Here is a 10,384-nt window from a genome sequence, read left to right as displayed (position 1 = left end):
TTATTTAACTAATAAAATACAAAGACTGGAACATAAGATTGGAATACTAATGGAAAGAATTTGTCCTATGTCTGAGACTAATGACAAGCTAGCAGATGAAACACTGTTTCTGGAAGGCAATTTACATGCCATTCAGATAGGTGGGAATATTAAATGTTTAGAATCATATATAAATGAGGAGAACAAGAAACTGATTCAATGAAATCTTTAGAAACTTATATGGTCCAGGAAGTTAAAGCATTCAGATGAATAGATTACAGGCCCTAGAAAGCCTTCAAGTGATACACCAGAAGCAGAGATACAAATAATAGGGCATGAAAAAGATTTAATATAACCTGCACTTTTCAGAGTCCGGGAAGACCTACCTAAGGTCATTATGTCATCTCCTGTGGCTTTCCCCGTGGCTGTTACTGAAAAATCAGCAACGAAAAAACACCCAAAAGGTTTTGTTGAATGTCAGTGAGAACCAATAAGCATGAAAGATTTTAAAGGTATAAAGGAAACAGTTGTCTCTTATGGCATGCACTCACCATAGGTGAGGCAATTAGTAGAGTCATGGGCAAAGAGTAAAAGGGTGACCCCTATGGACTGCGACCAATTAATGTCAGCTGTCCTTTAAAATTAGTCTCAAATTAAATGGAGGGCTTTATGGGGGGAAGAAGATAAAGCTCTTGAACTTCAATACTTAAAAAAAGGTTATAAAGCTCCCCAAGATAAAATTCTTGGTGAGGGTCTTTAAGCTGATACAGAAACTCAAGCTGTGTATGATGAACACATCTTGTCTCTTGCTGTACAGCAGCTTTGAATGCTTGGAATAGGGTTCATGAACCAAGGGAGAAAAATAGAACACTATACCAAGGTGAGGCAGGGAACAATATAGTGAATTTTTACAAAGATTGTCCAGAGCAGTAGAATTACAGGTAGCAGATTCAGATTCTAGGCGAATACTCAAAGAATCTCAAGCTTATGAGAATGCAAATCCACAATGCAAAAAGGTGCTTTGGCCCTTAATCAGATCAGCACTACTGGGTGAATTGGTCCTGTATACAAGAAACATTGAGATAATGATTATGACACTGAAGCTTGGGTAGAAGAAGCAACATCGAATGGTTTGAAAACACATCAAGATACCAGATGTCTTAAGTATGGTGACAAAGAAGCTTGGTAGGAGAAGCAATCTCCAAAGGTTTAAAAGACATCAAAATACCAGATGTTTTAACTGTGGTAGAATAGGACATCTAAGAAGAAATTGTAGATAAGGCATTCCTAGAAATCATGCTTCTTCTGGGAATGAATCAAACAGAAGGCCTCAACCTTCTGGATTATGTAGAAGATTAGGCAAAGGCCAACACTGGGCCAATGAATATAGATTGACCAGGGACAAGCAAGAAAACCCTTTTCAATTGGGAAACTCCTTGGGGGTGGGGGACTCTCGAAGGCCCCCATGTGGAAAGTGGCCCGGTCATTGCAGTCCCTGTGGAGGACAATCCTCCTCATACCACTCTGAATGGTAGATTAGCTACAGAGGATGACTCAAACGTACATGGAGGAATCAAAAAATGTATATTTTGGCAAACTTTCTATAAATGATCAATGACCTAAATTAAGAGTACAAATATGGGAGCCCCAAGTGCGCCCTGGCCGTGGCATCTGGCGTCCGCGGCCTAGCCTGGCATGCCCACTCCGTCAGGCGGTCATTGGGCAGCCACCAAAAGCCGCAAGCGCGGTAGGACATAGGGCTCGGGAACCAGCTAGCTGGCCGCGGTACGAAGTCCTACGGCGGGCAACCCATATGGAAGCAGCCGGTGCCCAGGCGGCGGCGGGGCAGCGGGAGCCACCTGGCATGTTCAGTCATGAAACGAGTGTGCACGGAGCAGGTTCAGGTGGCAGTGTCCTGCTACCTCAAACGCCGGCAGTACGTGGACTCAGACGGCCCCTTGAAGCAAGGCCTGAGACTATCACAGACCCCTGAGGAGATGGCAGCCAACCTCACAGTCCAATCAGAATCTGGTTGTGCCAAGGCGGTGTCTGCTGCCCCTTGCCAGGCAGAACCCCAGCAATATGAAGTACAGTTTGGACGACTGAGAAGCTTTCTTACTGATTCTGACTCCCAGCACAGCCATGAAGTTATGCCTCTCCTCTACCCCCTCTTTGTCTACCTCCACCTCAACCTGGTCCAGAGTGGCCCCAAGAGCACAGTGGAAAGCTTCTATAGCTGCTTCCATGGAATGTTCCTACAGAATGCGAGTCAGAAGGACATCATTGAGCAGCTGCAAACAATGCAAACCATCCAGGACATTCTGTCAAACTTTCAGCTTCGTGCATTCCTGGACAACAAATATGTGGTCCGTCTCCAGGAAGACAACTGCCTTATCCGCTACCTCCAAAGTGATAACAACACTGCCCTATGCAAGGTGCTTGCCCTGCACATTCACTTGGACGTGCAGCCTGCCAAGAGGACAGACTACCAGCTATATGCCAGTGGTAGCTCCTCCCACAGTGAGAGCAGCGGCCTGGAGCCACCAGATGTGCCCAACCCTATTCTGCAGAATGGGGCTGCCCTAGAAGTCTTGCAGGAGAGTATCAAGCGGGTCAAGGATGGACCTCCCTCCCTCACCACCATCTGCTTCTATGCCTTCTATAACACAGAGCAGCTGCTGAAAACTGCAGAGATCTCCTCTGATAGCAAGCTTCTGGCTGCTGGGTTTGACAACTCCTGCATAAAGCTCTGGAGCTTGCGGTCCAAAAAGCTGAAATCAGAGCCCCACCATGTGGACACATCCCGTATCCGTCTATCTTGTGACACTCTGGAGGAGGAGGAGAATGAGGAGGATAATACAGGCACAGAGATGAAGATCCTGCGAGGACACTGTGGCCCAGTGTACAGCACAAGGTTCCTCGCAGACAGCTCGGGGCTGCTCTCTTGTTCTGAAGATATGTCCATTAGGTACTAGGACCTAGGGAGCTTCACCTGTGCTGTATCAGGGACATGCCTACCCTGTATGGGATGTGGACATCGGCCCCTACAGCCTGTATTTTGCCAGTGGGTCCCACGACCGTACTGCCAGGCTGTGGTCTTTTGATCGGACGTACCCGCTGAGGATATATGCAGGACACCTGGCTGACGTGGACTGTGTCAAATTCCACCCCAATTCAAACAGGTTCCACTGACAAAACTGTCCGGCTGTGGAGCGCCCAACCGGGGAATTCAGTGCGGCTATTCACGGGTCACCGAGATCCCGTGCTTTCCCTTTCCTTTTCTCCCAACGGTAAGTACTTGGCATCCGCTGGTGAGGACCAGCGGTTAAAGTTGTGGGACTTGGCCTCTGGGACACTTTTTAAAGAACTGAGAGGCCACACGGACAGTATCACCAGTCTGGCCTTTAGCCCAGACAGCAGTCTGGTTGCCTCTGCCTCCGTGGACAACTCTGTGCGTGTCTGGGACATCAGAAGCACGTGCTGGAACACACCTGCTGGGGGCTCTTCGGGTGAGCTCGTGGGCGTGTACACTGGACAGATGAGCAATGTCCTGAGTGTACAGTTCATGGCCTGAAACCTCCTCCTGGTGACTGGAATCACACAAGAGAATCAAGAACATTAATTTTTTAATTCAGGTGGCAGACTTGGTGGGGCTGGAAGACTGGTCACAGTCCAGGACTTGCTAAAACTGAATCAGTGATTGCAAAAGAGCCCTCCCCTACCCCACACTCACCCAACACAGCTCTGGTGCACAAGACTCCAGTTGAGAGCTGTATGCTCAGGCTTGAGGCCTCCTGGCTCTATGCAGGCACCTTGCTTTTGCATTTCCCTCTTCCCAGTAGGGTTACTGGAACAGTTGCAGAACTCCTCTGTAGCAGCTGTAGACAGTGTCTCCTGTGGCTACCCCTCAAGGGAAGTGGTGACAGGAACTAAGAAAGGAAGGGATGATCTAGCAGTCTTTCTTTTCCATAATGATAGAACCAGGATTTATTGTTATTATTTATTATTATTATTATTATTATTATTATTATTATTATTGAAGAGGAAACCTAGCATTGGCAGAGGTGTCTCTGCTTCTATCTGCAGGTTTGACTCCTGGCACTGGCTATGATACTTGGAATTTTGACATCCAGGGAATTCAGACTTTGGTAGCCCATGTTTCAGGAGAAAGGGGCACATATAATGGGCTTCTGCAAGCAGGCAGGTAGCTTCACTGAACGTTGAGCTCTTGCAGTGATGGTGGGAGAGAAAGATTCTTTTACTGGCTGTACTCTGTCAATACTTCTCTACTCTGGAAGAAATATTATGGTAGGCAGAGGATGGGCCTCAGCACTTGAGTCGGTTGTCCAAGGTTCCATCACTAGCACCATCAACAAAATTATGATAAAAAATAAGTTTGAATAAATCTCAAAATAGGCTTAAAAGCTGGATTTCCAGATGACTGCTTATTCTGAGATGTGGCTTTTTGGTGTCTTTTTCTCCCTCAATGATCTGCTTCCACTCCTCACTGCAGTACCAGTATAGTGAACGCAGGAATGAATCATGAGTGCACACTTGGCAAATATCAAGCCATGTTCTAAGGACAAAGGAAGTTCTAATGTGTGGAAAGGGATTAAATATTTCTGTTTTCTGAAAAGAGTTATTTTGTATTTTGTTTTCTATTAAAATGTATTTAGTTTCAAAAAAAGAGTACAAATATGCTAATCGGTTTGGTAGACACAGGGGCAGACATAACTATTATAACTCAAAAATCTTGGCTTCCCAGATGGCCCCTGCAAGAGGTAAATGTTCAATTCTTAGGGATTGGAACCCTATCTCAGGTAAAACAGAGCATGAGATGGGTTGAATGTATATGGCCAGAAGGACAAAAATGAAGACTGAGGCCACATGTGGCTGATATAGTGATAAATCTATAGGGTCGTGATCTATTGCAGCAATGAACTACCCAGATTAACATTCCTCCAGTATCAGATATAAACCATAAACAAGCTCATGGTTGTGGGAAAAAAACATTTTAAGGCAGTCCAGAAAATAGGTACCTACCATCCAGGCTGTCCATAAACAAAATACAAGTGCCAGACTTACAGAGGAACCAAAAGCCCTACCCTTAAAATGGCTAACAGATGAACCTGTCTGGGGAGGGCAATGGCCTATGACCTCTGAGAAGCTAGAGGCTTTAAAAAAGCCGGTTCAGGAATAGATAAATGCTGGACATATAGAAGAATCTACCAGCCCTTGGAATTCTCCTGTATTTGTTATCAAAAAGAAGCCTGAAAATGGAGAAACCTTACACATCTGAGAGCCATCAACAAAGTAATTCAGCCAATGGGCTCCCTACAGCCCGGGATGCCCTTGCCTTCTCTGATCCCTAAAGAATGACCTATTATAGTTATTGATTTAAAAGATTACTTCTTCACTATTTTACAAGAAAAAGACAGGGAAAAATTTGCCTTCATGGTGCCTACTTACAACAATTCTCAGCCGGTTAAGAGATATCAAGGGAAGGTCTTGCCACAGGGAGTGTTAAATAGTCCCACCCTATGCCAATATTTTGTGCAAAAACCTTTAGAAATAATTCGTAAACAATTTCCACAATCCATAATTTACCATTATATGGATGATATATTGTTGGCTGACTCTAAGGAAGGAACGTTGGAAAAGATGTTTGAGACACTAAAGGAAGTTTTACCTTGCTGGGGATTACAGATTACCCCAGAAAAAAATATAAAGAGGAGATTCTATCAATCATTTGGGTTATAAAATATGTCTACAAAAAATTAGATCACAAAAACTACAGATCAGGAGAAACTGATACCAGACTCTTAATAATCTTCAAAAATTGCTAGGGAGATTTCTCAACTACAGAGTAGAAGTGCATGATTTTAAAAACTTAAAAGTGGCCCTAAAAGGGGACAAGGACTTAAATACTCCAAAAATATTATCAGCTGAAGCTGAAAAGTAATTAGAATTGGTAGAAAAGAGAATATGAGAAGTACATGTGGACCGTGTGGATCCAGGACTAGACTGCATTCTGGTAATTTTACCATCCAGAGAATACCCTTCAGTGATTTTGATGCAGAGGGAGGACAGCATATTAGAATGGATATTTCTACCACATAAACAGAATAAAAAACTAAAAACACATATAGAAAAGATCTCTGATTTGATTTTAAAAGATAAATTCTTTGTCAACCGACAGGAAGGGACCCAGGAGAAATTATAGTACCTTAACTAATAAGGAAATTTCCTCCATATGGAAAGATAATGAATATTGGCAAAGAGCTTGCAGTAACTTTTGGGGGACAATTAGCAACAACTATCTCAAAACTGAGAGAATAAAATTCATTTTAAAAAAAGAACAATTTGGATCCTTCCATGAATTGTAAGAAAAACACCAATCTCTGGAGTCCCTACATTCTACACTAATGCAAACAAACTAGGTAAGGCAGGATATAAATCAAGAAATATAAGTAAAATGGTTTAAAGCCCTTACAATTCTGTACAAAAGGCAAAATTGTATGCTATTTTCATGGTACTTAAGGATTTTACAGAACCTATCAATATAGTTGCTGACTCTCAATATGCAGAAAGAGTCATCTTAACATTGAAACTGCTGAATTTATTCCTGATGATACAGAAATAACTTCATTGTTTATACAATTACAAGAAATAATCAGAAATAGGAGATATATATATATAATCATACGGGTCTGCCAGGTCCTCTAGCACAAGGTAATGATGAGATTGATCATTATTAATAGGAAGTGTGAATTTCAGAATTTCATAAAAAATACCATGTGAATAGCAAAGTTTTAAAAGGGGATTTTTTCCATCACTTGGCAACAAACCAAGGAAATAACAAAGAAATGTCCTGCTTGTTCATTCTATAACCAAACTCCATTACCAGCAGGCAGTAATCCCAAAGGCATACATGGAAATGAAATTTGGCAAATGGATGTGTTTCACTTTGCAGAATTTGGAAAATTAAAATATGGACACATTTTCGGGCTTTCAATGGGACACTGCTCTGAGCTCTGAAAAGGCTGATTCTGTTATCACACACCAATAAAAACTGACAATGTTCCAGCACATGTCTCCAGAAAACTGGAACAGTTTTATAAATATATAACATAAAGCATACAACTGGTATACCACATAATCCTACAGGACAAGCAGCAGTTGAGAGATCTAACCGCACTTTAACAGAAATGCTCCATAAACAGGCAGGGGGAACAAAGACCCCCCAAACACAGATTACATAATGCTTTACTAACATTAAACTTTCTTAATGTTAAAGGAAAAACAGCCACAGAAAGCACTGGACAATAGAAAAAACTTCTGAACTAAATCAGCCAGTGTACCTCAACGATGTATGGAAACCAGGATATGTGTGGTGCTGGAGTAGGGGTTTCACCTTTGTTTCTACAGGAGAAGAAAAGCTTTGGATACCATCAAAGTTGATCAAGATCCAGTTTGAACAGAAAAAAACCTCTGGATGAGGAAAAATGATAGGTCATCCACCAAGGTATATCCCACGAGTCATATGGAGACCTCACAAAGGTAGGGGGGGTGTTTTGTTCTTGTCTTAATAGGAAAACCCATCTCCAAAAAGCAAAAAGACATTGCATAGGCATTGTAGATGCCTAAAGAAGAGAGGATAGCTATCCAGAAAGAACCATCATACAAAGAAGAATCTGACATATGGTAAAATATTTATACTAAACTAGTCACATAAAAATCAAACATGGCTTTGGAGTTGGACTTGACCCTCCTCCCAATTCAAACATGTTGTTTAAATAAAATCCAAAGTTTCTGCCTCATACCAAAAGGCTATTGGTATAAGACAGAAGAAAACAAAACCTAGGACTATTATTGTCCTAACTCTGTATTCTCTAAAATCCTAATTCTCCTCATTCTTAATTTCATCCTTATTGTTACCTTTCCCTGTATGTTTATCCATGGAAGTTAGACTTTCTGTGCTGATATTAATGTTTAAGTCCTCCATGGCAAACAAAAAAAAAATTTCCTAGCAGCAATCGTGAACTCTCCAGAAAGAAGATGGGGCCCCATTTCATCTATTCCACTTGATTCAACTTGATGCCTCTGAACTAACAAACACTACCCTAAAACTGGTTTGGGACTATAAGGTTCCAGACAACTCCAGACTAGCTAGCTGAAACAGTGCACCTTCTTATTACACTCTGGCCAGAGCTTCAGATAAGAACTTCAGTCAAGCATTTCCTGCCACACAGAGACTAGCTACAAATGTCATGGCTAGCCTTCTCCAGACTTTCTGTTGTTCTAATTTTTTTTTCCTACAGGACCCCATGGAGTTTATTGTCCCATTTCAGCAGGAAGTACTGATGGCTTTAAGGGATAGTATTCACCTGCATAGGGTTGGTTTTATTTGTTTAGGGTTGGGTATGGAAGGTGATGGATGCTCAGACTCGGGTATCTCCTTTAGATAAGTTTAAGGGTATGGATGGGAAAGGTATGATTAGGATGGTATATAGGAAGATTAACATATTTTCTAGTGAACTAACTTTAACAACCATTAGCTATAGATAACTTAAATTGTTGAATTATTGTATGTTCACTGTTTAGGGTCTTCTTTCTGTTTATGATATTTTGCACACAAATATAAAACTATCTTGACGTATATACATTTTGTATATTGATACAACAGGATATTTTATCATATTGCACTCTACAGTTCTAGTCAAGACATTTCAGTTCTATCTCTGTTATTGAGAATTCTATATATGTACATAGTTACATATTTTGAAGTCATTGTCCTGCTTAAATTATTTTGGGACGCTTCCGCCATTGTACAACTGTTTCTGAGAATTATAGACTTTTACCACCCATGTTTCTTATCTATGAGATTAGTCAGACATAGATATTTGATCTTCAAACACTTCATATACCTACAGAATATGGCATTTAAATGTTTTAATATTAGTACTCTGTTGACATAAGACACAATTCCTCCTGACAGCACCGAGCTTTCCCGAAAACATGTTGGGCATTGATGACACTCCTTCTGTAGTCCATTCTCTCCTCAGCTAATGGCCTCTTGGGCAAAGAACTGTCCCCACCTCCACCACTGACTTTGGACATGTTTACAGGAGATAAACTTAGAAGACTGCTGAACCTTGCCAAGTCAGGGTAAGACAGCCTTTCTACCTCCCTGCTTCTGTGTTGGTCAGTCAGATACTGTAGACCTTAGCCAAAGCTGGTTGCCCCTACACTGCAGTGAGACTTTGGGTGACTGTCCAGGTAGCCTACTCTTTCTGTCTTCATTGCACCTTTGGAAGTTGCTTGCCTGCACTTCCTGCCTACCCTAGTATTCTTATCTTCTCAGATCTTTGATGAGGTTGAAGATTAGACTGTCACAAATATTGTTCTCTCTTCCTAGGTAGAAATGTTAAATACAAGACTTAAACTTTCCAGCATAGGCTAGCTCTACGGTAATCTCTGTTATGCCTTTACCCTAGGACTAGATATGTAGTTCTTGCCATTTGCAGTTGCTTCACTGGCCATAGGCCTTAAGTGCGTTTGTCCTTATTTTTCCTTCTCCTAGAGCATACTTGATATTTGCTATCTTTGTATAGTTTCATATCAAGCCTAAATCTTTTTTCTTTAAGACTATAAAGGGCATTGTAGTGAGATATCCACCCCACCCATACCTGTAGCACTGAGCACACTCGTCTGGGCATGGTCACAGGTGAGGACATGACAGAAGAGAGGACTAGATCTGGGGTCCCGGAGCCAAGAGCTCTCTTACTGCTGGTCGGGTCATAGGACACCCACTTCTTATGAAAATGCATTCTTCCTGAATAAACTTCACTTAACCTGTACTGAGTCTAGTGAATCTTGATTCCCACACAATACAGTTGGAACTCCATGTCTATAAGACGCCATTCCACTATTCTATAATGCCACTATTCTACAAGATGGTAAAGAACATGAAATACAATTAAATTCCATAAGCACAAGGACAAGCACACTGCTGCATTTCTTTAACTGTAAAGATAATTAATTGGTTATGATGCTTTGAGGGAGGTCATGAAGAAAAATAAAGCATTCTGGCCAGGCAGTGGTGGTGCACGCCTTTAATCCCAGCACTCAGGAGGCAGAGGCAGGTGGATCTCTGTGAGTTCGAGACCAGCCTCTACAAGAGCGAGTGCCAGGATAGGCTCCAAAGCTACACAGAGAAACCCTGTCTCAAAAAACAAAAAAAAAGATGTGTTTATTCTTGTTGGATGTCAGAACACAGAACATAACTATAGAACCCAACCTGGTCAATGTATCCTGAATCTAGATTTGGCCTTCTACCTTGCTTTTTGGGCTTTCCCACATATAATCTGCAGTTCATGCCCAGCAATTGTGTTTAAAGTGGTCT

The 10,384-nt window shown here is 41.8% G+C and overlaps 1 pseudogene; it reads left to right on the top strand.

Moving 5' to 3' along the window:
• The first annotated feature begins 1,849 nt into the window (after positions 1–1,849).
• Positions 1,850–3,948, top strand: LOC100757385 (annotated as a pseudogene).
• The last annotated feature ends 6,436 nt before the right edge of the window (positions 3,949–10,384 follow it).

This window comes from Cricetulus griseus (assembly GCF_003668045.3).
Source record: "Cricetulus griseus strain 17A/GY chromosome 1 unlocalized genomic scaffold, alternate assembly CriGri-PICRH-1.0 chr1_0, whole genome shotgun sequence".
NCBI lineage: Eukaryota > Metazoa > Chordata > Mammalia > Rodentia > Cricetidae > Cricetulus > Cricetulus griseus.
This window is presented reverse-complemented; position numbering and strand designations above follow the sequence as displayed.